We start from the raw sequence: 8,622 nt of genomic DNA, 5'->3' as shown, positions 1-8,622 counted from the left end.
GGAGCCTTGTTTGTCTGAAGAAATCCAAAAAAGTCAGTAACAGAGAAGCTCAAAACGAACCTTTACATTGTTTTGACACCAGATTCACCTAGACTACAAAATCTAAACTTATAGTGTAATCAAGGTGAAGAGGTATTCTCATTGTCTCATCATGTCTACAATTTACAATCAGACGCTGCCCGTGAACTGGAGCTAAATTGAGCATTCTCATTGTATAGTAGTTTAAATACTTTCAAATGAATTGGATAGATTTCTGTAATAATTTACACATTAAGAGCCAAATTATTGCTGAGAACAGTTCTGTAATTTATTGTAAATAATCTCCATACATGTTGTATCATACTCTGCAGTTTTTCTATAAAATTATGGCTTCTACATAATTTTAGCTTATCGAATCTTCTTGTTCTGAAAGATTAAAGGTTTTTTACTTTTTCAATTCTGTTGTCTGTGAACTGTTTTCTCCTAACATATCTGGGCAAAAACAAATCATTCAGTTCATTCGGATTGTTTGCATTCAAGAATTGAACATGTTAGTCTGAACTGTCATCATTATCTCACAGTGTCCAAACTGTTAGTTTAGATGATAAATTTGTGCAAAACTCATGGAATAACGACTCTAAAACGTTGGTAAGTTAATATAATACTCTTTAGTAATACTTTCAAATATTTATAAACTCCATCATCTTGACAAAAAAATAATTGTTATAAGCATATAAATTTGTTTGTTAAAATGTGAACTTGATTTAGTTATAATTAATCAGAAATGATGTGTAACATATTTAGTTATGATCATTTAATGTTATTGTATACTTCTATAACTTTTGCAAATACAAACATGTTAGAAATTACCGTACCACAATAAAACTCTTTTTTGTTTTGCTCTATGATGATATATACAAATGAGATATAACCGTTTGTACCAGATTTGGAGTGGCCGCCCATTTTGAAATTTGTAGTTATCAAAAAATTAGTTCGGAAAACAGTTGAGCGAAATTGCTTAAAAAAATGTGAAAACTTGTCTACGTTGTAAAATACCACAGATAAAAATCTCGCACAAATGCAAATGGCTACCATCTACCTTTTATTAATTGAAACTAGTTAATGAACTTACTCAAGCCATTTGCAGTCATCGCCTTTGTATCAAGCTTAGTCTGACTATATTTAAAGTTACAACAGTTATCGTGATCATAATTATTTCCACAATTTACTAGTTCTATACCATTTTAAAGTACGGCCATGGCTATTATTTTTCAAACGGTAACCATTTTGAAACCTTAAAAGACATTGAAATATGTGCAAAAATAAAAGTTCACAGTGTGAAGTGGAAAATTTAAATAATAGAAATGTTACAGAAGCAACAGTAACATTATAATAGACCAGGTATATACACTCTTCTTCAGGTGTCAGATTTTATAACAAACGATTAAGCGTGCAAAAAAAGAAACATTAAACTTACAACTGTTGTTACAAATAACGGTAGTAAATGTTTTATAACGCTGTTATCCTACCATAATAAACCTGCATCACGGCCTGTCCATCCTCAGGTCCTTCTTTTATGGTTAAACTTGTAACGTTATATTTTTATACAATATTTTATCTGTCATGAATTGAATAGTTATAAAATGTGTTTTACAGCTATATTCATGTAAACATAACGTAACCGTGCCTTTTAAAGTAGAAATGTTTAGCATTAGTGAATAAAAACTAAACCTAGTTAGTTGATGTACTGTTAAAAAATGTTCGAAGACTGGTTAAAAAATTCTTGTACTATTTGGAATTTTAAACTTGGTAGTCATTTCCTCTGTAGAAACGCCTTTCAAAGAGGTTGGAAAATGTAACTTAAGAGGGTATATTCTATTTATAACATATATACGGTTAATTAAATGTGTTTTAAATTATTTTTATATTGCCCTCAATAAATGTGTGTACACCACTATTTTGTAAAATTTACACCAATAAAAGGTTTATTATATACAATATTATAATTTGTGATAGACAAAACTACATTGTATAAACTGTTTATAATTGACTTAAGTTTTGAATTGTCAATTCGCTTACATATTAAAATAAAAAACTTGTTTGTAAATTGCAGTCAGTTTTACAGTTATTTCTAAAATTACCTATAGCTTACATGTTTCCTCTTTGTTTTAATGTTGCCATAAAATTAAGTTATAGGTTGTATATGGAACTATTCAAATGCAATATATTTTTCTGATGCATTATTTCAGTTGGTTCTCATTTCATCTCTTAACTTCTTCTCCAATAATAGGAATGGAATACATGACCACTTGTATTGACAGCCAAAACCTCACCCTTAGGTGATGTAGGGAATATTGTTTTTGAATTTTATATGATAATAAAATTTGTTATCATAAAAAAAAAAATCAAAGCCTTTTAACCCCAGCCGTTACATCAAGTGATGTGCCAAAAATGCCAAGCCATTTCTGGAGAAAATGTAAAAAAACTTATACTTGATTATTTTTTAAACATATCAAGCTAATTATTTTTTGGTTTTACTTCTTATTAAATGCAGTTCACAAAAATATGAGAAAAACAAAATAATATCTTGAATTTTTTTGTTTATATGTATTTGTATATATATATATATATATATATATATATATATATATATATATATATATTCACTTCGGGTGTATAAAAGCAGAATTGCTCTATTATATCAATTATTAGACTTCTTGATATAAAGTTCCTTTAATATTTCGGCTTTGCCGTTTTCAAAAAGGTATAATAAAAAATAACAACACAGCAACAAAATTTACAAAAGTAAATAAATAAAAATTGACATAAATAAATGAACAGGAATTTTTGAACATGTGATTAACACCAAAGAGAAATAAATAATATCATGAACAGAGAAAGAATTTAGAAAAATAATTTAGAAAAAATAATACATAATAAAAACAATTTATCATTTCATCTTTTATTCAGACCAAAGGGTACTTTTGATTTTAATATTAACTGATGTGCCTGTTCTAAATTTTCTAAGTCAATTTTGTTTCCATCTTCGGGTACTTTGCAAATACCTTTCAGTGAATAACATTGTTCAAAATTTTGTTGGTGGCCTAATGCGTGTTGTGAAAACCAATTTTTCATCCTGTTTTTTAGACGAACAACGATGATTATTCATTCTTATGTGCAATGGATTTGTTGTCAATCCAACATAATCCATTGCACAATTTTTACATGTTAATTGATAAATTACATTTTTACTTTTGCAATTAATTTCTCCTCTAATAGGGTAAGTTTTCTTTGTATTACTACTGGTAAAAAAGTTGGACGATTTTATAATTTTGCAAGTATTACATCGTTTGTCTTTACAGGGTTGACACTTAACATTTTTCTTCTTTTCTGAATTTTGAATGTCAGTAGGTGGCAATTTGGGCCGTACCAGAAGATTTTTCAGGTTAGTATTTCTACGAAACACTAGCCTGGGTGGTTTTGAAAATAAGTTTTTAGTAATTGGTGAAGATTGAAGAATTTTGTGTGCCGTTCTTAGAATATTGTTTGTTTTATATAAACCAGGAAAATATTTTTGTTATAAATTTTACGTCATCATTCTTTTGGATTTTATGAACATTAGAGTGTTTAATTTGATTATTTATAAATTTTGAAGGATATTTTCTTTTTACAAATGCATTTCCAAGTTTTTCTAGATAATTTTGAAAATCTGCACTATCAGTACATAATTTTTTTGGCCCTAACTGACAAACCCTTTGGTACTGATTTTTTGACATGTACAGGATGGTAGCTGTTGAAATGTAGATAATCCATTGTGTTACTGTCTTTAATATGAATTTTTGTTTTGAGAAATCCAGATTTAATAAAAACATCTACATCCAAGAATGTTATGATTTCTTTAGAAAATTTCCAGGTAAATTTCAAAATCGAGAATTTGTTCAGATTTTCCAAAAATTCTTTTTAAATTTTCAAAGCTATTATTCCAAATCATAAAAATATCGTCAATGAATCTCAACCATACAAGAGGTTTGTAGGATTGAGAATTCAAAAAAATCTTCTTCTAATTTTGCCATAAATAGATTAGCATACGCAGGTGCCATCCTGGTGCCCATAGCTGTTCCATTAATTTGGAGGTAATTTTTATCTTGAAATTTAAAGTTGTTCATAGTTCAAATAAAATTAAGAAATGTCATTATAAATTTTGTGCTGGGACTGGCTTGCTTAGGTCTAGTATAATAAAAAATAATAGTTATTTTTTATTATACCTTTTTGAAAACGGCAAAGCCGAAATATTAAAGGAACTTTATATCAAGAAGTCTAATAATTGATATATATATATATATATATATATATATATATATATATATATTATATATATATATAATTGCCATTGCCATTTTTTGTGCAAGTAAATGAAAGACTAGCTTTGAAAATCATACTACTAAACATAAAAAGTTATGTTAAATTTATTTCTGATAAAATAATTAAAACTGTTTATAGCCTATATTAAAAAAAAATGTTAATAGAATATTTACACATCTAGAATATGTTTTCAGAAATGTCATGATAGCTATCACTCAAATCGTCGTCACTGCCCACGTTCACACCACTTGCAACTAAGTTAGTAATTGGTGTATTTTCGATTACGGGAGACTTGAAACAATTCGTTTTATTCATTTTCAGATAAAATAAGTAACAATCTCATATTTAACTATCGTACTTTAAACTGTTTTAAGGGGAGGCGGTACCCCTATCTTTGTAATGTTAACATAGGTACCATTATCTCAGAAACTAATGGACCAATCAACCTAAATTTTTTTATACAACATATATAGGTATTTAAGCAACTACTGAGTTTTTTTGGTGCTTGTATCTTAAAAAATAAATTTTTTATGATTTTTTTTTCAAACCCATATTGAAATATCAAACTTGGAATTTAGAATATTTTTTTTAGGTACCTAATTATAATAGGAGGCATCTCAAAAAAACTCAGTAGGTGCCAAAATACCTATATAAATGTGTGTAAAAGTTTCAAGTTGATTGTCCAAGTAGTTTCTGAGAAACGTGTTACCTTTGTGTGCAAAAACTGTAAAAAAGTAAATTTGCGGGAAATCGCAAAAAACGAATATATAATGACCTATTTAGCTATGTTATATAATATTTTTACCTATATATGATATGTAATTGGTTTTTATAATTAAATGTGATCTTTATATTAATAGAATAGGCTATATATGCTTTTAATATTTAGAATTATCTATATTGGAAAATTTGTATATCAAAAGTAACGCGATGCGGGTTAGGCCTATAGTCATAACGGAGTGAAAGATAATACAAAAAAAATTAATTAGGCTATATTATTTCAAACATTTTTGAGTTTAGAATACATTTATAAGAGAAATAACAGAGAAAATTATGAAATAGAACTTATACCCAGCCACAAATAGAGTAAACAATAACAAAATTATAGAAAAAAAACATGCAATTTATTTACCGTAGCATTAGTGCATTCCTGGATCATATGCAGGCTCCTCTTCAAAATCCTCCTCAATCCTTCTTTTTAAATTCCTGGTTTGTCTCCTTGCTTGTCTTTGAAAGTCACTTATCGCACAATTTGCTCGTCGCACTCGCTCGTAGTCAAAACTTTTCATTGCGTCAATTGTCCTCTTGCAAGGTTCAATGCCTACTGCTCTAAGCATTTTGCATTTTGCTATGTTGCCATCATTAAAAGTAGAAATAGCATCATAAGCACCAAACTCAAGTGTGTTCAATGTCACAAAATCTTTTTTTGGCACTCTAGACCAGATGACATTATTGATGCTTTCATTGACATTCTGCGTCTTACCGTGTAAACATTTTCGAAGAAGGTCAGGATTTGCTAAAGCCTGAAAGATTGGTTTCAAGGCTAACATTATAGCTGAAGGAATGCTGTTCTTATGAGAATATGGCTCTTTAGTGTGCTTTGCCTTGTTGTATTTACACCATGTATTTTCTCCTGACGGGCAAAGGCCATGCTGAGGATTGTCGTCCGTCGAAAGTTTATGAAAATATATGGCCCAAACCGCTGCCTTCATGTTCTGTAGGTTATCAGTATTTTTCCTAATAGCATTTCCATAATAGGTTTGCAATTGATCAATTATGCCATCTGTTAGTCTATTCTTTCCACCTAGTTTGCCGCCATCAGAAAGTGTTACGCCTTTTGAGTCTCTTTTTAGTTTCCTTAGCCTAGACCCCATTCTCTTTTGAATATGGCCTATACACTCCAGTTTCTGTATTTCCACTTCACCGTAAGGTTTACTGTCTGCAATAGTTTTGAAACTATTTGTATCTCCATCACCTAAATACTCTAAGTACCTAACATTATACTTATTTACTGATCGGTGAAAAATAGCTAAGGCTCCAGCTGACTCCATACCTCCGCTCGAGCCTTGATAATTTGCCGAACAAATAGCCTCATGTTGTTGTTTGTCCAAACAATTACAAAATTTAGATAACACTTCTATGTCCATAACTTTTCCTGTGTCAACACTTGTACAAGTAACAATTCCGTTTAGAGAGCTAAAGCCACGCCGTTGCCAAGTGCCATCAATACCTACTTTTAAGTCGCGTTCGTTCTTACCTAAGGTTTTATTTTCCTCAACAGCCTCATCCACAGCAGTTTTCATGGATTCATCCATTACCTGTTTAGCCTTGTCTTTTAAAAATTTATTATATCGAAACGGTTTTTGTTGGAGGTTGCGGAAGATTCATTACGCCACATAACATTTTGCCTGCAGCCATACCTTTCCCGATAGACCTCAGTCCATACACTAGTCTAATATTTACATCAAATAGAGTCTTTTTTTCTAAATTAATATTCCTAGAACTATTAAATTTATGTACATATTTACAATGGCAACAATAAATCTCCATCTCAAAAGCCAGGCCAAAATGTTGAGCAGCACGCACTTGTAAACCACTTTTCTTGCAATTTTTACAAAGTGATGAACTAAAAAGTTGATCTGATAAAATTTGCATGTTAATAATTTCATTGTCATAGTTTTCATCACAATTAAACATCTCATACTTATCTATGTTTATTTTCTTTGAAGAGCTTGACTGAGATTGTGTTGACATTTCAGGCCTAGGGGTAGACTCATCTTTTGACATCTCATTAGGGTTAGGACTGGCTGGTTTTCTTTTCCTACCACCAACTCCTTTACGGGGTTTAGCATAACTACTTTTAACACGAGGCATATTTATACATAAACAATCTTGTTAGCAATAATAAATATAAATTACTAACTAACACTCACTATATCACTTCACAAAGCACCAAAACACTAAGCAAAACAATAAACAAACAGTATAAAGTCAGAAGCAGAACTCAAAGCTGATGAAATAGAAGTTAGTTCAGGCCTGCCAACACAACAAAAGCAAATTATAGCACACAAAAATAAAAGGTCATATGTATAATAGTACATGTGTGAATAAACGCAAGCGCTGTCACAAATTTCTTCCTGAAACATGATGTAAGCATATTTTAAAACTTTTTTTCTGTAGGTTTACAATTTTCAAATATACATGTATTATATATCATTGTGTGCAGAAAAAGCCGCTTAACATTTTAAAAAAATAAAAAAAAAATGTGAAAAAAATATTTTTCTGGGGTACCGCCTCCCCTTAACCTAATAACATTAAACAAAGTGGAATATTCACAACGTAGTGAAATACAGCTGTATGCCACAATCAGTGAGCAGTCAGCTGAGATGAATAGCAATTTCTTAATCACAGGCTGACAAAATACAAAGTCAAAGCTTTACGGACAATTATATTTTGATACAATACATCTTTTTACACAAGTCTGTGGAATTTCAAAACATTTCGTAGAATAGGTGGCCAGTAATTATTAAAAAGTGCACATCCGCAGTATACGGATGTTGGGAGTTGGTGCCATATTTATGACGTCCGTATAATTCGGATTAGTCAATAGTCAATCATCTTTATTTACACATCATCAAGATCTGTATTGGCGTCAACAAAATAAATTAATTAATTAATAACATACATCACTAAATAGCTTCAGTTTCTTGCTTTACAATGTCTTCACCAGGTCTAGGTATTCTTTAATAGAGTAGACAGGTCTCTCCATAAGCCATTGTTTTAGTTGAATCTTCAGTTCTGTCCCTTTAGGTCTTTCAGTGTTGGTGGCAGCATGTTGAACAGTTTACGTCCCATGTAGGAGGGTTTCTTGGTGTATTGAGTCGTATGATGAGTAGGTAGATGATAGTCAGTAACTCTTCAGGTTCTGTACGAGTGAAAATCCCTGCCCCTTGGAAAGTCTGCTTCTTCTGTGTAAAAGATAACTGCGTGGATGTAAAGAGCGACAACAGTAACAATTCCTAGTGACTTGTAAGCCTCTCTGCAACTGTCTTTTGGATTAAGGTCTGCAAGCGCCCTAATCGCCTTTTTCTGCAGAACAAGAACTTTGGTGAGATTTGCCTCAGATGTCCCACCCCAAGCTTTCAGGCCATACCTAATGTGCGATTCAACCAACGCATAGTAGGCTGTCTTTGCTACATCTATGCCACCTATCCGTTTCATCCGACGTACTGCAAATATTCCAGTACTGAGTTTTTTTGTTAAGGTGTCAGTGTGATTCGT

The sequence above is a fragment of the Homalodisca vitripennis genome, unplaced genomic scaffold (assembly GCF_021130785.1).
Source record: "Homalodisca vitripennis isolate AUS2020 unplaced genomic scaffold, UT_GWSS_2.1 ScUCBcl_2354;HRSCAF=7027, whole genome shotgun sequence".
Taxonomy (NCBI): domain Eukaryota; kingdom Metazoa; phylum Arthropoda; class Insecta; order Hemiptera; family Cicadellidae; genus Homalodisca; species Homalodisca vitripennis.
Note: the sequence above shows the minus strand (reverse complement) of the source record.